The 22,552-nt window shown below is 38.7% G+C and overlaps 1 long non-coding RNA gene across 4 annotated transcripts in view; it reads left to right on the top strand.

Moving 5' to 3' along the window:
- LOC143435529 (uncharacterized) overlaps positions 1–22,552 on the top strand; it is a 216,852-nt gene that overhangs the window by 59,154 nt on the left and 135,146 nt on the right. For 3 of the 4 annotated variants that reach the window (XR_013105906.1, XR_013105903.1, XR_013105905.1), the window contains exon 3: positions 8,483–8,579. This is a non-coding gene — a long non-coding RNA (uncharacterized LOC143435529). Of the gene's footprint in view, positions 1–8,482; positions 8,580–9,826; positions 9,914–22,552 lie in introns of all 4 variants that reach the window. The other variant, XR_013105904.1, reaches the window with a different exon arrangement.

The following is a 22,552-nucleotide window of genomic DNA, read 5'->3' as shown; positions in this document are numbered from 1 at the left end:
AATTGTATTTTGCAGTAACAAGCCTAGGCTTCAGATAAAAAAAAAAAAAAAAAAAAAAAAAAAAAAAAAAAAAAAAAAAAAAAAAAAAAAAAAACACAGCTACAGCCAATGCTTTGCTTAAGGCCTTGTGAGAGACCTTGAGGCAGAGAGACTCAGCTAAGCTTAGTTTCTTGACATGCAGAAATTAGGAAATAACAAAGGCTTGTTGTTTTAGTTGCTAAACTTCAAAGGAATTTGCTGTGTAGCAATAGAAAATAAATATTGACCTGCACAGAACATGCAGTGCTAACCCCCTACTTAAAGATGAAAGACTGTATGCTTTTTCAACCTAAGTCCAGGAGCAATAGAAGGGCTCTTCCTCTTTTATCAACATCCATTAAACATTGGGTTCCACCCAGTACAACTGAGCAATAAAAAATATTGAAAAGCATTTTGATTAGAAAAATAAAACAACTCTGTCTCTGTCTCTCTGTCTCTCTGTCTCTCTGTCTCTCTCTCTCTCTCTCTCTCTCTCTCTCTCTCTCTCTCTCTCTCTCTCTCTCTCTGTCTCTACCTTGGAGAGCCATTAAGGCCTTCACCTGTAGGTAAATAGGCAGCAGCCTATTCTTTTGTAGAAGGCCACTCTGTGCTCCCAGCCACAACCACCACCAAGCCTGCCTTTGCCAAGCTAAGGACTATCACCCCACTGGGACATGCTGGAGCTCCCCTTTTCCCCATAGCCTTGGGCTAGCCACTGTCCCCAGCTTGTGGGCTCTGGACTTCATTCTCTGCTTTTCTGCAACTCCCAGCTAGACCTGGATGTCCAAGAGTCTGAGAACCCCATGCCCCCGGCCTCATTGCAGGCCCAGGGACCCTAGAACAAGTTCCAGCTTTCCTTCATCTCAGACTGTGCTTTTCCATCAGCAGAGTGGTGTCTCAGCGCTTTCCTATAGCCCAGCACCGGCCCCGGGCAGTAGCACGGGATAAACACAGTCAAACTACCTGTGTTCCAAGTGGCCGGGCCCTGTGGCAGGGCAGACAAGGGACAACAACATTGGCCAGTGGAAAGGGGGAACTCTGATTCTTCCCAGCAGATATGATTGTCCTTAGCTTGGATCTTGATAAAAAGAGACATTCCATGGTTCTAAAGAGTTTATTATCATGGTGGAAAATGGATGCATAAAACCATACCCCACTTCTCAAGGTGGGCCTGAGATTAAATGCCTTTTGTGAAGCTTATTGGCTAAGTCCCCCAGGCCTCTAGGTACCTCATTAGCATGCAGAACTCTGTTTTGGGCCTATCTGACTATAGGTCATATTCTTTTTATGTGACAAGCATGGCCCTTGTTCCAAGTAAGGAGTCTGGCAGGGAGCTGGGAGTCACCTAAGCCTCAGGTGTGTGCCCACCAAGTCTCCAGGTATTAAGTTGCTTTACCTTACCAAACTTTCTGGCATGGTCTTATGGTAAGAATTCTCTGTTTAGCTCTGTTACCCATTTTTAATAAGGTTATTTGGTTCTCTGGAGTCTAACTTCTTCAGTACTTTGTATATATTGGATATTAACCCTCTACCAGATGTAGGATTGGTAAAGATCTTGACCCAATGGGTAGGTTGCCATTTTGTCCTATTGACAGTGTCCTTTGTCTTACAGGAGCTTTGCAATTTTTATGAGGTCCCATTTGTCGATTCTTCATCTTAGAGCATAAGACATTGTTGTTCTGTTCAGGAAATTTTCCCCTGTGCCTATGCGTTCGAGGTTTTTCCACACTTTCTCTTCTATTGGATTCAGTGTGTCTGATTTTATGTGGAGGTCCTTGATCCACTTGGACTTGCACTTCATACAGGGAGATAAGAATGGATCGATTTGCATCCTTCTATATGTTGAGTGCCAGATGAACCAGCACCATTTGTTGAAAATGCAGTTTTTTCCCCACTGGATGGTTTTAGCTAATTTGTCAAAGATCAAGTGGCCATAGGTATGTGGGTTCATTTCTATTCCACTGATCCTCCTGCCTATCTCTGTACCAATACCATACAGTTTTTTATCACTACTGCTCTGTAATACAGCTTGAGGTCAGGGATGGTGATTCCCCCAGAAATTGTTTTATTGTTGAGAATAGTTTTTGCTATCCTGGGTTTTTGTTATTCCAAATGAATTTGAGAATTGCTTTTTCTAACTCTTTATGAAGAATTGAGTTGGAATTTTGATGGGGAATGCATTGAATCTGTACGTTGCTTTCGACAAGATGGACATTTTTACTATATTAATCCTAACAATCCAGGAGCATGGGAGATCTTTCCATCTTCTGAGATCTTCTTTGATTTCTTTCTTCAGAGACTTGAAGTTCTTGTCATACAGATCTTTTACTTGCTTGGTTAGAGTCACACCAAGATATTTTATATTATTTGTGACCATTATGAAGGGTGTTGTTTCCTTGATTTCTTTCTCAGTCTGTTTATCCTTGGGCTAATAGCCACTTATCAGTGAGTGCATACCATGTGTGTTCTGTTGTGACTGGGTTACCTCACTCAGGATGATACTTTTAAGTTCCATCCATTTACCTGTGAATTTCATGAAGTCATTGTTTTTAATAGCTGAGTAGTATTCCATTGTGTAAATGTATCACATTTTCTGTATCCATTCCTCTGTTGAGGGACATCTTGGTTGTTTCCAGATTCTGGCTATTATAAATATGGCTACTATAAATATAGTGTAGCATATGTCCTTGTTACAAGTGGATATTAGCCCAAAAGCCTGGAATACCCATGATGCAATTCACAGACCATATGAAGCTCAAGAAGAAGGAAGACCAAAGTGTAGATGCTTCCGTGCTTCTTAGAAGGGGTAACAAAATACTCACAGGAGGAAATATGGAGACAAAATGTGAAGCAGAGACTGAAGGAAAGGCCATCCAGAGACTGCCCCACCTGGGGATCCATCCTATATACAGTTGCCAAACCTGGATCGTATTGTGAATGCAGGGAAGTGCTTGCTGATGGGAGCCTGATATAACTGTTTCCTGAAAGGCTCTGCCAGAACCTGACAAATACACAAGGAGGATGCTCACAACCATCAGACTGAGTACAGGGTTTCTGATAGAGGAGTTGAAGAAGGAAGTGAAGGAGCTGAGGGGGTTTGCAGCCCCATGGGGAGAGCAACAGTGTCAACTGGCCAGACCCCTGGAGCTCCTGGAGTCTGGACCATGAACTAAAGAATAAAGAACTAAAGATGGCCTTGTTGGACATCAGTGGAAGGAGCAGCCCTTGGTCCTGTGGGGGTACAATGCCCTAGTGTAGGGAAATACCAGGGTATGAATTTGGGAGTGTTTGTGTGTGGGAGCACCCATAGAGGTGGGAGAGAAGGATGGGATAGGGGGTTTCCAGAGGGAAGACCTGGAAAGAGGATAACATTTGAAATGTAAATAAAGAAAATATCCAATAAAAAAATAAAAGAAGTTGTAAGTTACACTACACATCTATTATCTAACCTGAAATTCCACTGACTAACTATATACTATTTCTGAAAGCACAGAATAATAAAACCACTGGGGAAGATGTACTTGTAGTTACTTAAAACTACAGGCCTACCATATAAACTATGATGAACTTCAGCATTCACAGAAACTTTATTTGCAGTCACTCTGAACTAGAAGCAACCCAAATGTCCACCAATAGGTGAATGTACCAATACAATGAGTTTATTCATTACTTTTCTGTTGCTGTGATAAAACACCATGACCCAAAGCACCTTAAGGAAGACAGTTTATTTTGGTTTTCAGTTCCAGAGAAATAATAGTCCATCATGGCAGTGAAGCATAGGAGCAAGTGAGAGGCATGAAGACAGGGGCAGGAAGTTGTGAGCTCACATTTGAAAATATAAGTAGGAAGCAGAGATATCAAAGGGGAAGTTGGGAGAGACTTTGGGCAATAAAAGCTCATACCCAGGGATAAGATTTTTTTTACATATCCTAAGCCTCTTCAAACAATGTCACCATCTGGGGACCAAGGGTTCAAATGTTTGAGGCTATTGGGGCCATTTTCAATCAAACCACCACAATGGTATATCCCCACAATGGAAAACTACCTAACAAAAAAAGAATGATGTGCGACATATGCAAAGATGTGAATAAAACTCAATTACACTGAGTAAAAGCACCCAGGCCACCCCCCCCAAAGACTACAGAATGCACTCTAGGATATTTCAATCTTCATAATCTATTTGTCTAAACAAAGTAACCTATATAAACTGTGATGCAGATTGTTTGAGGTTTGGGCATGAGTAAACTTTAGGGGATGATGTATCATGATTTCACAAGTGCATACATGTGAAAAATTATCAAAGTATATACTTGTAATATGTGTAGATTGTGATATGCCAATTATATCTCAAAAGAAACTATGGAAAATTAAGCAAAGGGGAATTGGACCAGAATGATTATAACTTACATGAAAAGACTATTAAAATAGCGAAATGAGAAATTATACGCTCAAGGACTTAGAGGGAAGGCAGCATCTGATGTGAGCTGATGTTATTAACTACGCTTCTTCTTGATCAGTTTTGTTAAGTGTTGATGAAATTCCTGAACTCAAATTTCAACAAGACTTTTCTTGGAGCGTGGATAGCATATCTATACTGATCAAACAGTATATAGAAGCCTTAATTCGTTTAAGCTTTTTGTGGCATAAATCAGAAGGATATGACACATATTCAATCATACTCCCTCCCCATTATCTGGCCTCTGTATTAACCCTGATTACCTTCTGGCTGTTCTAGGAGAATATCTGGGAGTATTATTAGATTCATCATTTATTCAGCATACATAACACAGCTATTTAAAAATTTACGGATCAGGTGCATATCCCCATTGAAGTTAAAATAAAACACACTAAGTGCAAGATTCATTTTTTAAAGGTTTATCTGATAAGTCAAACCAGAAAGAGGAGAAAGTTTGCCTTTCAGCTTCAGAGTCTAGAAAAATACCACTGCCTTGTACAGTCAAACATTTGAGGTCAAGCCAACACCTCATAAAAGCTCAAGTTTTGGAGTGCCAATCTATGAATTTAGAGATGAAATGTTTGAGGTCCCATATTGCTGAGCCAGAGAAATCAATATTTTGCTGTTAACAGGCAAGCTGCCACCTCAACAAATCTGAAAACCTCTATTTAGAAGCTCAGGGGGAAAAACTCCTCCAAAGGCATACCCAAACCAATATTCCCGTTGCTGCATTTTGGTCTCCTAATCTGGATTAGCAAGACTCTCATCCTCTTTTGCTGTTTTGAGCACTGGGACTCTTGGCCCACACCTGTGCAGGGGAGTTGGAAACCTTCTGTTGTTTCATTTATCATATCCTAGTCCTTGCCCTGAGACTCCAAATGTGATAATCCAAAGTCCCCTGGCCCATAACTAGAGCCCATAACTTTTGAGCTTAGAAAAGAAAGAAGGTCTGTGATACTAGAATAACTCCTTGCCTAAGGGCTTGTCATTCACAGAGAGGTTCTGGTGTCTGTTTTATCTGGGTTTTGCCCTTCTGAATCCTATAACAAGAGCAGCACTTACAGTTATTAAGTGGAGAGAGAAGTGAATGCTCTTAAGGTGAAGAGATCTTTGGTTGTCTTGCTATATCAAGACCTACTTTGTGTAAACCCACTCAGAAGTTACTCATTAAACCATTGAGACAACCCATTAGGCACTGTGCTAAGGGGTCAACCAACCTTGAAGATGAAGTCCTTCACCTGAAGAAAAAGAACATGTGAATGTAGCTTATTGCATGTGTGAACCAATGGGTAAAATATGATTTTCATATGATCATTTTAGAAGTACTGTACTGCACATAGCAAAAACTGGTCCTCTGTGTATGTGTTTACATATGTGCCACATGTGTGTCCTTTAGAAGTTCTTTGTCAGATCAAAGTATAGGCAAGTAGGGTACCATGCACCAAAGTTGTTTATGTAGTACCTTCATCAGAATTACATGAAATTGCTTGGGGAAAGAAATGGAATCATGGGGCCCACATTGGTAAAAATGAGTCAGGATCTCTAAGATATGGGGCCTTGGAATCTTCACAGCAACTCAGTTTCTGGGTAATTCAGCACATATTAAGTGCTGCTGTATGGTCAGGTTAGAGAATGATTTCAGTGCTTACAATGTGCAAGGTGAGCTCTCAAATGACACAGCAGGACAGATAGCTTCCCACACTGCCCCCAAAGTCAGATGCTAATATATGGGTATCCACCAGGGATTGGTTGCAGACCCTCTAGTTCCCAAACTGGAAGTTTCTTAAGTCCCTTATATAAAGTGGCATATCCAGACTGTGTGCTGGCTGGTTCTGTGTCAACTTGAAAAAAGCTAGAGTCATCAGAGAGAGGAGCATCAGTTGAGGAAATGCCTCCATTAGATCCAGCTATAAGACATTTTCTGAATTTGCAATTAATGGGGAAGGGCCCAGCCCATGGTGGGTGGTGTCATCCCTGGGCTGGTGGTCCTGGGTTCTATAAGAAAGCAGGTTAAACAAGGTATTGGAAGCAAGCTAATAAGCAGCATGGCCTTCTACATGGCCTCTGCATCAGCTCCTGCCTCTATATTCCTGTCCAGTTTGAATCCCTGTTCTGACATCTTTCAGTGATGAGTAACAATGTGGAAGTATAAGCCAAATAAACCCTTTCCTCTCCAACTTGCTTTTTGGCCATGGTGTTTCATTGCAGAAACCCTAAGCATGACAGGCTGGCAAGATGGCTCAAAAGGTAAAGGTTCTTTCCATCAAGATTGAAGACGTGAGTTTTATCCCCGGGATCCACAGGGTAGAAGGAGAGAACTGATTCCTCAAGTCCTTGAAAGTTGTTTTCTTGTCTCTGCACTTGCATACATGTGCCCATGTTCTTTCTCACACTTGCTTTCCCTACCTCCTCAAATACAAGGACTATAAATAAATAAGTAAAAATTAAATGGCATAGTAATTGTACAGAACACACTTATATCTTTATATCCCTCATTCTACATTTATATCTGAAATACTTAGAGTGTAAATGTTTTAATAAATAGTTATTACTCATATTACTCTTAATTTTTCAGAGAATACTGAAAAAATTTTAAGGAATTGCATGTATTTCTTTTTCAGAAATATTTTCAGACCATGGTTGATTGAATCAATTAATATAGACCCTGCAGTTATAGAGGGATAACCATAAGTGTGTCATACCACATGCCCCTGAGTTAGTAGTGCTGCATCTAGACTAGTGAGGGACCAATCTGCTCATCAGAAAGGGGCAGTAGAAAGAAAGGGCCTAGAATTTTGGAAATCATCATTTGCATCTCCTTCTGCTTCGGTTGCCCACTGGTTTCACAATATCAAAAGGGTCCATTTCTTTGATTTCTGTTCTTTCTTAATGGAAGGCATATAAATACACATTTCCTATCTCAAATGTAAGGGCACTTCTTTTGTTGCCTGTCTGATTAGGTCATTGTGAGGTGTCAGAGAAGTAGTCATGGCAGTGACTAGTTGTCTTCTTCCTTCACTACCATTTCTTCTTCAGAAAGTATCTGAAAGCAGGTAATGGCCTACCTATTTGGAGAACTAAACTGGCTTTGTCTCACTATAATTCCACTATTGTGCATTCTCCTTTCTGAAGCAATCTTTGAATACGTGGAGGCCACCATGGTGGAATTCCTGGAAATAGGTCCATATGAACTGCCTACCGTCTCAGCCTCCTTTGACATTAATTCTTCCTTAAATCGAGGAAATCTGTGCACTCAAACCATTGGAATTATTATGCAGTTTTTATACTGGGCATTAAGAAACAGTAACTTGTCACCATAGCAACAAGATTTCTTTTGAAAATTTATTTTTCCTAACTGAATTTTCTTAAGTGGGAACATTTTCAGCTTTGCTACCCTTTGTTGGTACAAGGACAGAAGAGGACTGTATTTGATATCTATGGCCACATAATAAATTACTCCAAATTCTAATAGTTACAAACAGCAAACACATTACTTTCATGGTTTGGCAATCTAGGACCTACTTGACTGGATTCTAAATTGAGGTTTCTCAAAAGGCAGCAATCAACATGCCATACCATATGTCAGATGGCCCACAAACTCCTCTGGAGAAGGATCAGCTTGCAAGCCCACTTGCCCCACAGTTGGCAGAATTCAGTTTGGTGGGGGCACTGGGAAACCACTGGACTAAGAGTGTTTCAGGATGTTTTCTCAACACATGACACACCCACAGAGAAGTTTCTAGTGTGACAGTTTGCTTCTCTTAGAATCAGGAGGGAGGGAATGAGAGAGGAGGGGGATACTTTTTGTACCTAATCTCTAAAGGAATCTTCCATGATCTGACATATCTTACCAAATGTTTTCTGACCCACAATGGCTCAAATTAATTTTGGGGGGGGGGGTGGGCATTGTGATCATGTCAAAATGATGTGGCTGCAACTAACAAAAATCATATTTTGAATTTGGATTTTCTTTCTCTTTGGTCTGATGATATGATTCATCCTCCCTAGTGATGCTGGGTATCAGCAGAAGCTGGAGCTCCCTGTCAACCCTGAGATCATGAGAGAAAACAACTGAAATTCCACAGGATGCTAAGGCTAAGATGAGGTAGGTGGTAAGCTACGACTTATTTCTATATACAATATTTTTAACTTATAATGAGTTGACATAACAGGATGAAAATTCATCATAAGTTGAGAAACACCTATAATAAAAAACCAAATCACCATGTCTACTCATGGAGAAATTACACAAAGTAATGATCACTAGGAGACAAGGCCATTGGGAGCCTACTTACCCAGACCTAACAAAAACAGAGTTTCTAAGGTTAGTTAGGAGTTTACCAGACAAGAACAATGTTTGTTGTGTACCCTTGTAGAAGACAAACACGTTCACAAATAGTATAGAATGTTCTTAAGGCCCAAAGTATATGTCCTATGTTATGATGTCTTTACGTAAGACCTATATTTATTTATCACATTCTTTAATGCAATAGTTATTTTATGGAATGTACAACTTATTTGAGCATATCAAATGCCTTCTAATTATATTCTGAAGTTCCTCTTGAGTAGAAAGCTACTATGTAGAGTGAATAGAAGTAGCAGCATAGAGACTGAGTGTGAACATCAAGGAAGAAAGGAGTTTTAAACTCAAACCTGATTCCATTGCTAGTAGCTGTGTGACTTTGGGCAAAAGTTCCCTTTTTTTCTATCTCAATCAATGCATCTAAATATTCAGAATTTGAAGAGTTTATCTATCATAATCATATCATATCATGCTATAAGAGTGAAAGGATAGCACATATTTGAAAAGAGAAGCTGTAAGCTACTCACACAGCTCATACTCAGTAAATTCCATGTTATGATACCATTCACTGAGATTCACTTGTTTTTCAAGGTAGGATGTCACAGGCTTGCCTTAAGTTCACTATATTAGCTCAGGCTAACCTTGAGTTTATGAAAACACTTCTGCCACAAGTGCTAGGTTTAGAAATATGAATTTCATCATTTGGAATTTACTGAGATCATTAAATAGGAAGAAAGTCACTACTGTAGGAATCTGGAATTTGGGTTTCCTTTCTTATGAGTTTGAGTTCTCTAAACTATGATAATATAGCTACCTTCATTTCCTCATTATAAGAAGAATTACTTTCATTTTAACATTTTCTAAGAACACATTTCACTTTTACCATTATACATGTCATCTCTTGGGAGCCAACACTTAAATTTTTGACATGCTCCTTAACACAACTCACCATTATTGTTTTATGGTGACCCTTTTCAGGTAAATATAATGTATTAGACGAGGAATTCCTGACTCCACCAAACTTAAGAGTGATTTATGTACAATGACAGGTTAAAAGGAGCTGATTTCCCTTGTTACACTAAAACAAGTATTGGGAATTTTGACCATCCTTGTACCTGACTCTGCTTGGCTAAAAGGTAATTTGTTCTGATTCACTTCTCTCTATATTCTGACTTGGCCATTATTTTCTCATGAGCAGACATCACTCCAAGTTTTCCTAAGCCATTTGACCAGGGGCAAGTCTCTAGGAGTCACTAAGCTTTTTGTAGTACCTTTTAATAAGAGTTTCATTATTCTTTTTAGCAGTCAATGCTTCCATTCTCTGTTGAGTTTACCTCTGTTTGAGTCTTGGGGTTCCCCCCTCCCCTATGCCTCTTACATTTCCCACCCCATCCTTTCACCTACATCTTATGTCACCTAGAGTGAACAGGGTAGAATAAAGGACCCCTATTATGATGTGACTCCTTGGGAACTTTGTAGCTTAGAAATTCTTTCGGGCTCTTGTTAGTTTGCCACCTTCAGTTACCTAGGGCACATGAAATAACATGTGTTTTAGTTGATAGTTTGAGGGTTTAGGAGACAATACATGCTTCTCGGCTCCTGCTAGTTACCAATACCTAAACAAGACAGTTGTATATGATAAAAGCAGTACCTTGTTCAAGAGAAAACTAGACTTCAGCAGACTACTATTGGTAACAGATTTGATATGGTTTGCAGTGTCTTCACCATGACTCTGGCTGAATTTTAATTTCAATTCTGAGGTATTGAAAGGGTGGAAATTAACAAAGTGAAAACCCTGAAAGTGAGATATTTGAGAGATATATTAATCACTTTCATGTTGATATGATCACGTTACTTGATAGAAATGGCAAAAAGGGAAAAGTTTCTTTATGCTTACAGTTGGAGGAATTTCAGCTTATCGTGGTAAGGAAGACACCATTACAATACAGGCTATCGGCCTGTATTGTGGACACATCTCACTTCATGATGGTTGAGGAAGCAAAACTGTCAGGCTGGAACAGAGGGAAGTATAACCTTTGGCTTATAGCCTTTAAAGTTACACTCTAAGGAATTTAAGGAATTTAAATCATGAGACTTTAATAGATATTTCAAATCCAAATCATAGCAGGTAGTAATTACAGTTGAATGGTAACATAGGGGTGGCGGCTTATTCCAATCACATCCTGACTTCATCAGTGAAACTAGAACAGTGCTAAAATGTACTGCTTTGCTGTGTGCTGTTCTGTATCATCTTGAGACTCTAGACTATCCCCATCACCAAGAAAGACTTGACCAGATGTGGCATACAACTTTGAACTTCCCAGGCTTCACAAACACTGGCTGAATAGACAACTATTCTTTATAAATTACTCATAGAGTTAAGTTATAGCTCCAACACATTAAGCCAATATTTATCTAGGAAATGCTTAAAGGCAACTGAACTGGGCCTTTACCCTGATACTCCATAACACTTAGTATTTAGTATTTCTGAGGAGATTAAATCCATCCTCTTATTTATTATGAGTCATACCTTGTATAGAATTAAATCAAGAGGTTGGATGCTTAAGAACTCAACAAATCACTGAAAGCCCACCACTTGCCAGGCTGAATCCAATACTTTACCTGGTAGCTCATATAATATCTAAAAGAATTTTGTAAATTATGCAGTGATATCTCACACTCTAGATGATAATAGTGAGGTCCAGAAAGACTCAATAATACATACATGGTTGGTATGAGATATAATCTCAGATCTCTGTGAATATAAAACTTACTCCAACTATGCTGATCTGAAGAATCTGAAGAAGACCAGAAACATGGCATACTACATTACTAAAATATTTATTTTTGCCCCTTAGGTTTTAATTAAATAAACCCCCACAACACCCCTATGAGCTGTTATTCTTATCATCATCATCATCATCATCATCATCATCATCATCATCATCTCTATTTTATATACAGATAAACTGACAAATGGGATTCCCTTTATGAGAGATATTATATAATAATGTCAGTTCTTGGAGCCAGGTAGTATGACTCAAGGTATACATTGACAACTGCATTAGTCACATTTCTATCATTGTTACAAATAACCTGAGATAAACAACTTTGAAGGAGGAATTATTTGTTTAGACTTCCTGTTGCTTGCTTTGGGCTTTTGGTATCATCATAACAGTAGGACCTTTTAGTGGAGGATGCTTATGATTTCACTGCCATAAGGAAGGGAAAGGTGGGGAAGGACAGGGTGGGAGAGGGAGTGGGAGTGGGAAAGGGAGAGGAGGAAGAGTAGGGGAAGGGAGAAGGGAGGGAGAGGAAGAGGGATTAGAAAGACACAGAGAGCAGAACATGAGTAGAAACCCCAACTTTGTCATCCAGGGCATACCTTCTAGTGGTCCTACCATCACCCAATAGCACCACAGACTAGCAAACAAGACTTAAGCATGTGGACTTTGAAGGATATTTAAATATATTTGATTAATTAATCAAGTTATTAACAAACCTCTATGCCTCAGTTATCTATTAATATATAACAAACTACTACTAAAAGCTTAGTGGATGGAATTATTTTATTTTGTTTAATTTGATGATTCAGGAATTCAGTAAGGGTTCAGCTGGGTACCAGTTAGGTTGAATAGGTTCCATACTCAACTGTACAACCTCGATTGTTGCTCCCACTGTATCCCTTTATTGTAGCATTTCAACTATTATGGAATTTGGCCCTTTTTTTAAAGGGCCAAAAAACTCTTCAATAGATAAGAGTGAGGACTAAACACAATTATCTAGGGGACAGTAGAATAAACCATAGTCCCTATTTTTTTTGGCTTGTCTGAAGACTGCATATGATTGTTTTCAACTTCTTTTTCATGCTTACATATTTTTCATTGTATTATTTATTTTATTGACAATAAATTCTTTTTTTCATACAAGATACTCTGATAATAGTTTCCCCTCCCTGTACTCCTCCCAGTAACTCCCCACCTACCTTTCCCTTTGAATCCATTTCCTCTCTGCCTTTCATTAAGAACAGGCATCTAAGAGATAACAATGAAGAAAATAAAATATAGTAAGATAAAGCAACAACGTTCATATTGAAGTTGGACATAGCCACCCAAGAGGAGGAAGAGTCCCAAGAGCAGAAAAAAGTCAGAGACCCAATTTTTCTCACACTCAGTAGTGCTATATTAAGCTTATAGCTATAATAGATATGCAGAGGTCCTGTTGTAGACCCATGTTGGCTCTGTGTTTGCTGCTTCAGTCTCTGTGAGCTCATATGTGCCTTGTTTAGTTGATTCAGAGGGCCATGTTCTCCTGGTATCCTCCATCTCCTCTGCCTCTTACAATTTTTCTGCTACTTCCAGGGGATTCACTGAACTCTGATAGAAGGGATTCGATGGATACCTCCAATTTAGACTCTTTCTCTTCATAATGTGTGGTGGTGAGTCTCTGTATCTGTTCCCATCTACTGCTGAAGGAAAACTCTCTGATGATGACTGGATAAGGCACTGTTCTATGAGTGTAGTAGAATATCATTAGGAATCATTGTGTTATGCAGAATAGTCTACTGATTATATCTGCCTAGACAGAGTAATCAGCCCTTAATAATCCTGCATCACTAAGGTCTGTCAGATGACTCTGGGCCAGAAGGCTGAAGATTTGATGCTCCAACGTTCAGTAGTATAGGGGCTTTTCAGGTGTTCAGCGGTCTCTATAAATTGGCTAAGTTTTAGAAGCTATGCTTAGTGCTTCCCATAACTTCAGTTAACTCAGTCATTCTGGATTTCTGATGGGGTTGAAGACCTATAGTCTCATAACCAATCCTGGCTATTTACTTTGAGAGAAAAGATCTGAGTAGATGGTTTTCAGCTGACATTCATTCTAAAGCCAAAAAGCCAGGATCAAAAGTAAGTGTTTTAGTTAGAAGAGATGACAGAGGTTCTGGTTAGTCAACAGAATGATGGACTGGTTATTAGGACTATCTTGTACCTCACTGGTACAATTAGGAATAAGTATGCTCTAATTGTATTTTGAGAGAAAAGTTCTACTTTAACAGGAAGAGTGATATGTAGGAGGAGCTAAGTGGGAAGGAGTACTGAGAGGAAGAGATGGAACAAGGAGAGAAGATGAAGAAGAGGAGAAGCTAGGTGATGAGAGAGAGAAAGAGAGAGGGGGCATGGAGGCAGATGTTCACATGTCTCCACCAGTCAAGATAGTTTTTATATCTAGGTTGGGTATTGGGTTACGCTTCTGATTGAGCATTACCAAACTTATAAATCCTTTGATTAACATTTTAAAAAAATCGTATAAAAGCAAAAAGGAAAGGGGGGGGCATGGGACAGGGGTGTTCTAGGGAGGGGAAATGTGGAAAGGGGATGGCATCTTAAATGTAAATAAACAAAAAGAAATCTAAAGATAAAAAAAGGAATCATTGTGTTGACTTTTGTTTAAACTAGTAGTGTTTGTTTTATCTTAGGTCTCTGAGATCTCTAGTCTCTTGTTCTTGAACATCCAAGCAATGACAGGTATCTGTTCCATCGCATGGACTGGGCCTTAAGTCAAAAGTGACATCTGTAGATTACTCCTACAAGTTCTGTGCCTCCATTGTCCTAGCATATTTTTTCAGGCAGGACAGATTATAAGTCAAATGTTTTCTGGTTGGGTTGGTGTCTGCATTTGGGTTTTATTAGCCTCTAGAAAACCTTCACATGTCTGAGAGACTAGAAAATAGGAGGAATGTTCCATGTAGGAACCAGCTTGACTTCTCCATGTTCAATGAATTGTTTACATGTCTTCCACAATGAAGCCTCACTGTCTGTTTGTGGGGAGCTACATTTTGACTTAGCATCAGCCTATGTTGTTTGGGAATTTCCATGGGACACCCTTGGCTAATAACTCAGCTGAAGGCAATCCATTCCTTCTACTAGAAGTCTTGCCTGGCTACAAGAGATGGCCAGGTGAGAGTATCCTCCATTACTAGGCTACCTCATTAGGATCACCTTCATAGACTCTAGGAAATTTCCACTGCACTACATTTTCACACCAGCTTCCAAAGGGCCACTGTAGCTGTCCTTTGCTACATTATGGGTTCTTCTTTCTTCTACCCTTCTCCACCATTTTTCTACTCTGTCAATCCACTAACACTAGATGAGAAAGAAGGATAGAGGGGAAAGTGAGACTGTTATTATTAAACTGTATTCTGCTCTTTCAGGGCATTGAGTTCCTTGGGGGCAAGTTTGATCTTTGCCAACAGGATATCTAATTTCTCCTTGTTTCTTTTTTGAGCATGAATACTTAACAAATCATAACCAACAACAACCAATAGCAACCAACCACCAACTACCAACCACCAACCCACCATGCTTCTTAGGGCTCTAGCATTTATATACCCTATGAAAAACCCCCGGAATTCCAAATAACACAGAATCACAGAAACTATCTGCTGCTGGCAAAATTACACCCCTGCTAGAACACACAGCAAATCATAGCTGCTATGGCCAATTTTCAAGTAGCCCCATATCCCCCACCTTGGATTAAAATGAAAACATATTCTTAGAGTATTTCTGTGTTTTTTTAAGGAAACTAAAATGACAAAATTGTCATTACACCTCCCCAATTCTAGCTATCTCTCCATGCACTCTCTCTGTCCATCCTAGTTTGCCTCCAACCTGATCCTTTCTGTTCCAGTCATCACCCATCCCCAGTCTACCCATAAAATCTTTTCTATTTTCTCTTACCGGGGAAGAACCATGTGCCCTCACCTAAGACTTCTGCTCTTTACCTAACCTCTATGGGTCTACAGACTATTCTCCTTGCTCCATGTCCTTGCCAACATGAGTTGTCATTTGTGTTATTGATTTTACCCATTCTGACAGCTGTAAGATGGAGTTTCAACGTTGTATTGGTTTTATTTCCCTGTTGTTTAATGTGATGATTCAAGAATTCAGTAAAGTTTCAGCTGGGTATCAGTTAGAGTGAATAGGGCTGCAAGATGTGTTTTCCATACCTCCTCCAAATGTGTTGAACATTTCTTAAATGTTTCACAGCCATTTGAGACTCTCCTATTGAGAACTCTGTGTTTAGATCTGTACCTCATTTTTAAATTACATCATTTGGGATTTTTTGATATCTAGTTTCTTAAGTTCATTATATATTTTGGATATTAGTCCTCTATGAGACATAGAGTTGTAAAAATTTACATTCTGTAGGCTTCCACTGTCTGATTGATGGTTTCCTTTGCCATAAGAAGGTTTTCAGTTTCATGAGATCCCATTTATTAATGATTGATCTTACTAGCCTGCACTATCAGTGTTCTTTTCAGAAAGTCGTCTCCTATGCCAAAGCAATCGAGGGTACTTTTCTATCAGGTTCACTGTATCTGTTTTTACGTTGAGATCTTTGATCTTTTAGGATATGAGTTTTATGCAGAGTGATGTGTCTACTTGGATTCTTTTCCATGCAGACATCCAGTTTAACTAGCACCATTTGTTGAAGAGTCTGTCTTTTGTTCAGTATGCATCTCTGGTTTCTTTATTTAAAAAAATCAGGTGTCTATAGGTGTTTTAATTTATGTATGGGTATTCAATGTGATTCCACTAATCAAAGTGTTTTCATGCCAGTACCATGTGTTTTTTATTGCTATAGCTTTGTAGTAAAACTTGAAATCAGAGGTGCCAACACTCCCAGCTGTTCTTTTATGGTTCAGGACTGTTTTAGCCATCCTGAGATTTTTATTTTTCTAGATGAAATTAATAACTCTTTCATGGTCTGCATGGTCTGCAAAGAATTATATTGGGATTTAAATAGGATTGAGATTGAATCTGTAGATTGTTTTTGGTAGGATAACCATCTACTGTATTAATTCTACCAATCCATGTGCATGGAAGGTTTTTCCATCTTCTGATATCTTCTCTCATTTATTTCTTCAAAGACTTGAAGTTTTTATCATACAGGCCTTTCACTCATTTGGTTAGAGTTACCGCAAGTTTATTTTATATTATTTGTAGCTATTGTGAAGAACATTGCTTTCTTGATTTGTCAGCCTGTTTATCATTTCTATAAAGGAGGGTTATTGATTTTTTGAGTTAATTTGGTATTCAGACAATTCACTGAAGGTATTTATCAGCTGTAGGAGTTCCAGAGTACAATTTTTGGGGTCACTTACTTATAATATCATATCATCTTCAAATAATGATACTTGGACTTCTTTTCCAATTTGTATCTCCTTCATCTCCTTCTGTTGTCTTATTTCTGTAGTTAAAACTTCAAATACTATATTAAATACATATTGAGAGTTTGAAAAGCATTGTCTTGTTCCAAATTTTAGTAGAATTGTTTGAGTTTTTCTTCATTTAATTTGATATTGGCTATAGGTTTGCTTTAAACTGCATTTATTATGTTTAGGTATGTCCCTTATATCCCTGATCTCTGGGACTTTTATCATGTCATGTTGTTGGATTTTGTCAAAAGGCTTTTTCTGCATCTAGGGATATGATCATGTGGTGTTTCTTTTGTTCCTTTCAGTTTCTTTATATGGTAGATTACATTGACTGATTTTTGTGTTGAACCATCCCTGTATCTCAGGGATGAAGCCAACTTGATCAGATGATCCTTTTGGTGGGTTCTTGTATCTGGCTTGCATGTATTTTATTTTTTGCATCTATGTTCTTAAAGGAAATTGCTCTCTAATTCCCTTTGTTGATTCTTTATGTGGCTTGTGTATCAGGGTATCTATGGCTTGTAAAATGGACAATGTAAGCACAAATTTTTTTGCAACCTACTTTTAATAAGAGTTCAACTTCTCCTCTAGCCCACCACCCAGCAGAGGCAATGGAAAAAAGTTATTAGGATGTGGGTGAAGTGGACCTGTTCAGCAATAGTTCTTGATGTTCTTGGGCAGCGGTTCAGTCCTGTAGCAAATACCAAACACGACTTAGAAGCTGCAGACCACTACTCTAGGCAGCAGACAACAGGCATGAACCAGTAACTACAGTCCAATCCTTTCAACAAGCAGACAACAGGCAGCTGTATTTCAATCCTGAAGAAACTGCCAGGCTTGCCAACTGACCTGAGGTGAAGCCACAGAAGCGGCAACCTGCCACAGGAACCTCAAGAGCAATTCTTTGGGGAGTTTCTCTCAATGGCTGTGTTATCACAAGTTGTGCTCCACAACACTTTGTAAGGTAAACCAACACATGTAGGTCTTTAGCAAAGAATAAAGCGGTAGAGCAAGCCAAGCCAAAGCTCAGTGTCCATCTTCCACTGTCTGTGGGGCTTATTTATACTCCTTCATCAAGAGTCCTTTCACTTATCTGCTATATAGAAATATCCTTTCACCTGTGTCTACTTCAGGAAAGTGGTCTTTCATGTGTTTGCTTTAGCAAGACATCTTTTCACCTGTGTGCCCCAGAAAATCACCATTTGGCATAACTAAGTTTCCAAAAGAAATAGAAGTTTCCACTTTAGAGAAATGTTCATTCTGCTTTTGATTTTGTGGAGTAATTTGAGAAGTATTGAATTAAGATTAACTATTCTTCATTCCTTTCCTCCTCCTCCTCTGCTTCCTCCTCCTCCTCCTCCTCCTCCTCCTCCTCCTCCTCCTCCTCCTCCTCCTCCTCTTCTTCTTCTTCTTCTTCTTTCTCCTCCCCCCTCCTTCTCCTTCTTTCTTCTTTCTCCCTCCTTCTCCTCCTCTTCCTTTTCTTCTGGTTGAGAAATTTTAATGATGGCTTCTGTTTCAGTAGATATTATGCATCTGTGTAAATTGCTTATCTGATCTTCATTTAACTTTGGTAAGTGGTACCTATCAAGAAAAGTATCCGTTTCTCTTAAAATTTCCAATGTGGTGCAGTACATGTTTTTAAAGTACGTGCTTAAGATTCTCTGAATTTCCTCAATCTTTCTTGTTATGTCCTTCTTTTTATTTCTGATTTTGTTAATTTTCTCTTGGGCTTTAGTTAATTTGGATAAGGATTTTGTCTATCTTGTTGGTTTTCTCAAAAAAAAGTCAGCTCCTTATGTCATTGATTCTTTGTATTTTTCGCTATTCTTTCTACTTTAGTGATTATAGCCCCAAGTTTGATTATTTTTTTTGCCATCTAGTCTTGAGTGCACCTGCTTCTTTTTGTTCTAGAGATTTCAGGAATGCCATTAAGTTGTTCTTAAGAGATTTCTTCAGTTTTTATTTGTTTTATGAAGGCATTTAGTGCTATGAGCTTTTTGCTCAGCACTGCTTCCATTGTGTTTCGTAAGTTTGAATATGCAGTATATTCATTTTCACTGAATTCTAGAAAGTATTTAATTTTTCCTTTATTTCTGCTTTCCTTTATTTCTATCTATTTTTCATTCAGAAAAGAGTTGTTCAGTTTCCATGAGTTTGTATGCTTTTTCTTGTTTCTTGGTTAGACTTATTAATCCATGAAAATCTAATAGGATTCAGGGAGTTACTTCAGTTATTTTTTTTATCTGTTGATACTTGCTTTGTGTTCAATTATATGGTCAGTTTTGGGAAGTTCTAGGAGGTGTAGAGAAGAGCATATATTCTTTTGTGTTTGGGTGAAATATTATGTAAATATCTGCAAAGTCTATTTGGTTTATTAAATCTATTATGTATACTATTTCTCCATTTAGTGTTTGTCTGGATGACCTGCCCATTGGTGAGAGTAAGGTATTAAAATCTCCCACTAAAATTGTACATGGGTCAATATATGGCAGTCTCAGAGTATTTATACTTTCTAACCTAATGGCTACATTCTAAGATACAGCAATAAGTTGCTATGCACATTGATCAGATTCTATAGTAGGTATGACTCTTTCTGAATAAAGGAGTGACTGAATTTCATCACCTTAGCAATGCTTAATACAAAGTGCTTTGTGTCAGGGTGAAGCCCTAGTTCACTTACCTTTGAGAATTACCTGGAAGAATACATGTGTCAGTTCCTTCATCGTTTAATAGGTCAGAGTATTCAGAGTTTATTCCATTTTACAGGGCTGAGAAAGACTCCATCTTCTGTTGAGGTGGTGACAAGGTCATTTTGCAGAACACATGGTGTAGGCCATGTTAAAGTAACACAGTCTGCCCCACTCTCTTTCTGCTCAGCATAATCAGTCATGATTTAGAGACTTAAATGTCACAAACAGAATCAAGCTGGTAAAGGAACTGCTATTTATCTCACAGTGCTGTGTCATCTATTTTCACACTGTAATTTAAGAGAGTGTCCTTACATAATATATGAAGGCATGCCTTGTATATTAAGTCTACAACAAAGCAATCCAATATTGTTTCTTGATTTAATGAATCTTCCTAATTGTCAATGCCCAAGGAAATTATTTAGCAAATGAGACTTGTGCTTAACCAAGATTTGAAATGATTTTTCATACAATGTGAATGACATTGAGGGCAAGGGTCATAGAAGAGACAAAACCTGTTTGGGGAAGTAGGCACTATACATAAGCCACAAACATAAATCTTTTATCATCTTGACTTGCCTAACACAAGCAAACGTGATGATTACCTTAGATGCATGTCTATAGAATAAGGATGTAAAGATGTGCTTAGATTATTGAGGATGTTGAGTATACATTGCATCAATTACTTTTCTCATTGCTGTGACAACATGCGTGAGAAAAACAACTTAATGGGAGGAAATATTTATTTTGTTCCAAGGTTTTGTAGGGTTCAATCCATCATGGTGTAGACAGTATGGAACAGCAGGTCTACACTTGCTGTGGTGAGCCGGGAAGCAGAGAAAAAGATCATAAGCAGTCAGGGGAAAATATAGTTTGCACAGACATGGCCATTTTACTCTAATGATGTCCCTCTTCTTATTTTTACCACCTCCAAATAATGTCCTGGTTTTATGAATCTGTCAAAGGGGTCACTGACCCATAGAGATTTGTACCCTCAGATATAATCATTTCTGGAGATGCCTTCAGGGACACACACTGAAGTAGGTTTCACTAATTCCCCCAGGCTTCTATGTTGGGGGCAGACTTTTAGCAGAAAGCAGCTATCAGCTTTGCAGCCATCTTGAGCCATATACCCTGACATGAGACTTGGATTACAATAGCCTGCAACAGCTGAGCACACTCTGATAATCTTGGTTTAGATACCTTGGGTGTGTGAGATTAAAGGTGTGTGACTTAAGGGTGTGACCTAGAGATCAGATTTAGAGACAAGACCTAAGGACATGGTTAAAGACGTGACCAAAAGGCATGGCTTAGAAGTGAGACATATAAAGGCGAGAGGCAGACAGAAGAGAGATGAGAGAATCAGACACTTCAGAGAGTACAACTTGGAGTAGGAATTAGGCATTAGGTAGCAGGCACTTGGAAGAAGTAACTTGGAACTTGGAGGCACTAGGGACTAGGAACTAGGGACTAGGAACTTAGGACTTGGGACTTGGAGAAAAGAAGAGAGACTGAAGAATAAACGGGATTGAATCACACTCTGTCTGGTCTCCCTCCGTTCTTCGAGTCCATCCTCACTCTCTCTCTTGCTGAACCCTGACCCGCAGACCGGAGCGGCAGCTTGGGCCAGGAAACAGTGGCCGCCAAGCATGGAGTGGAGAAGGCCCCAACACTTTTATAATTCAATCAAGTTGATAATCAAGCTTCACTATCACATAGATTGTGCCTGGAGCTAGACCCCATTTGAAAGACTATAAAAATCTACATCTGTGAAACTGATCCTCACGCGCTGCTCATAGAGGTCTGGCTTCACTACCAAAATGATTCTATGCCTTGTGGCAGTTTTAGTTGTGTGAATTTCTGCCTTTTGACTCAAGATAGCTATGTCTCTATCTCGAATCCATGACTCTTAATACTTCTTCCAATCTTCATTTCTTCAAAACTGATTATGTTTTTCAGAATCAAATATTTATCAAAATGCCTAGCATAAGCTTTCTATATTGCATACTGCTATAATTTACATTTTGTTAATCTTCTAATATCCATATCTTATCTCCTAAAATGCTTATCTTTTTGTTGCCTTTTCAACATCTTCATACTATTTGCTTCTCTCACAATCACAAGAAAACTGGGCACATGGATTATTTATCATACTGAGCATCAGTATTTAAGCCATGACTACTATTGGAGTTATGCTTCCTCAAAAAGGTTATGACAATGTTACCAAGACCTTTCATGAGAACATGGAATTTCCTAAGAACAAACAGCCTATTTCATCTATGTCCCAATCTTAAATGTACATGAAGGATCAAAGCATTCCTCTTCCCCTAACCTAAGATGAAAACTTAAAATATTTACTGTGCATTTACATAAGATATCTTTGTACAAAACATGTTTTTACAATTTTCCTCATTACCCTGATTATTTCTTTCCTCGCATACAATTATAAGAATGAATTTGAGGTATTGGAAAGAACAGCACATCTAAACAGTATACACACACACACACACACACACACACACACACACACCGAGAGAGAGAGAGAGAGAGAGAGAGAGAGAGAGAGAGAGAGAGAGAGAGAATGTTTCTGAAATTTCTGAAATGTGATAAGCTCCCTGGTGTTCTGAGAGTAGGCTGCTAATGATTTGATCTTTTTCAATATTAACCCATCTCTTTAGCAATCATAATCAGGACCAATTCTTCCTCCTTATCAAAGATTTATTTAGATATAATACACTTGGCTCTATCCTGAACTTAGGTATTGCTTATGTTGTTTGATTCTGAGTGTGGTTGGGGGCTTTTATGGGTTCTAATGTAGGAACCAACAGAAGATAACCTTATTGAAGTTAAGTAATACTTAAAGATGACTTCAG

This window comes from Arvicanthis niloticus, chromosome X (assembly GCF_011762505.2).
Source record: "Arvicanthis niloticus isolate mArvNil1 chromosome X, mArvNil1.pat.X, whole genome shotgun sequence".
Taxonomy (NCBI): domain Eukaryota; kingdom Metazoa; phylum Chordata; class Mammalia; order Rodentia; family Muridae; genus Arvicanthis; species Arvicanthis niloticus.
This window is presented reverse-complemented; position numbering and strand designations above follow the sequence as displayed.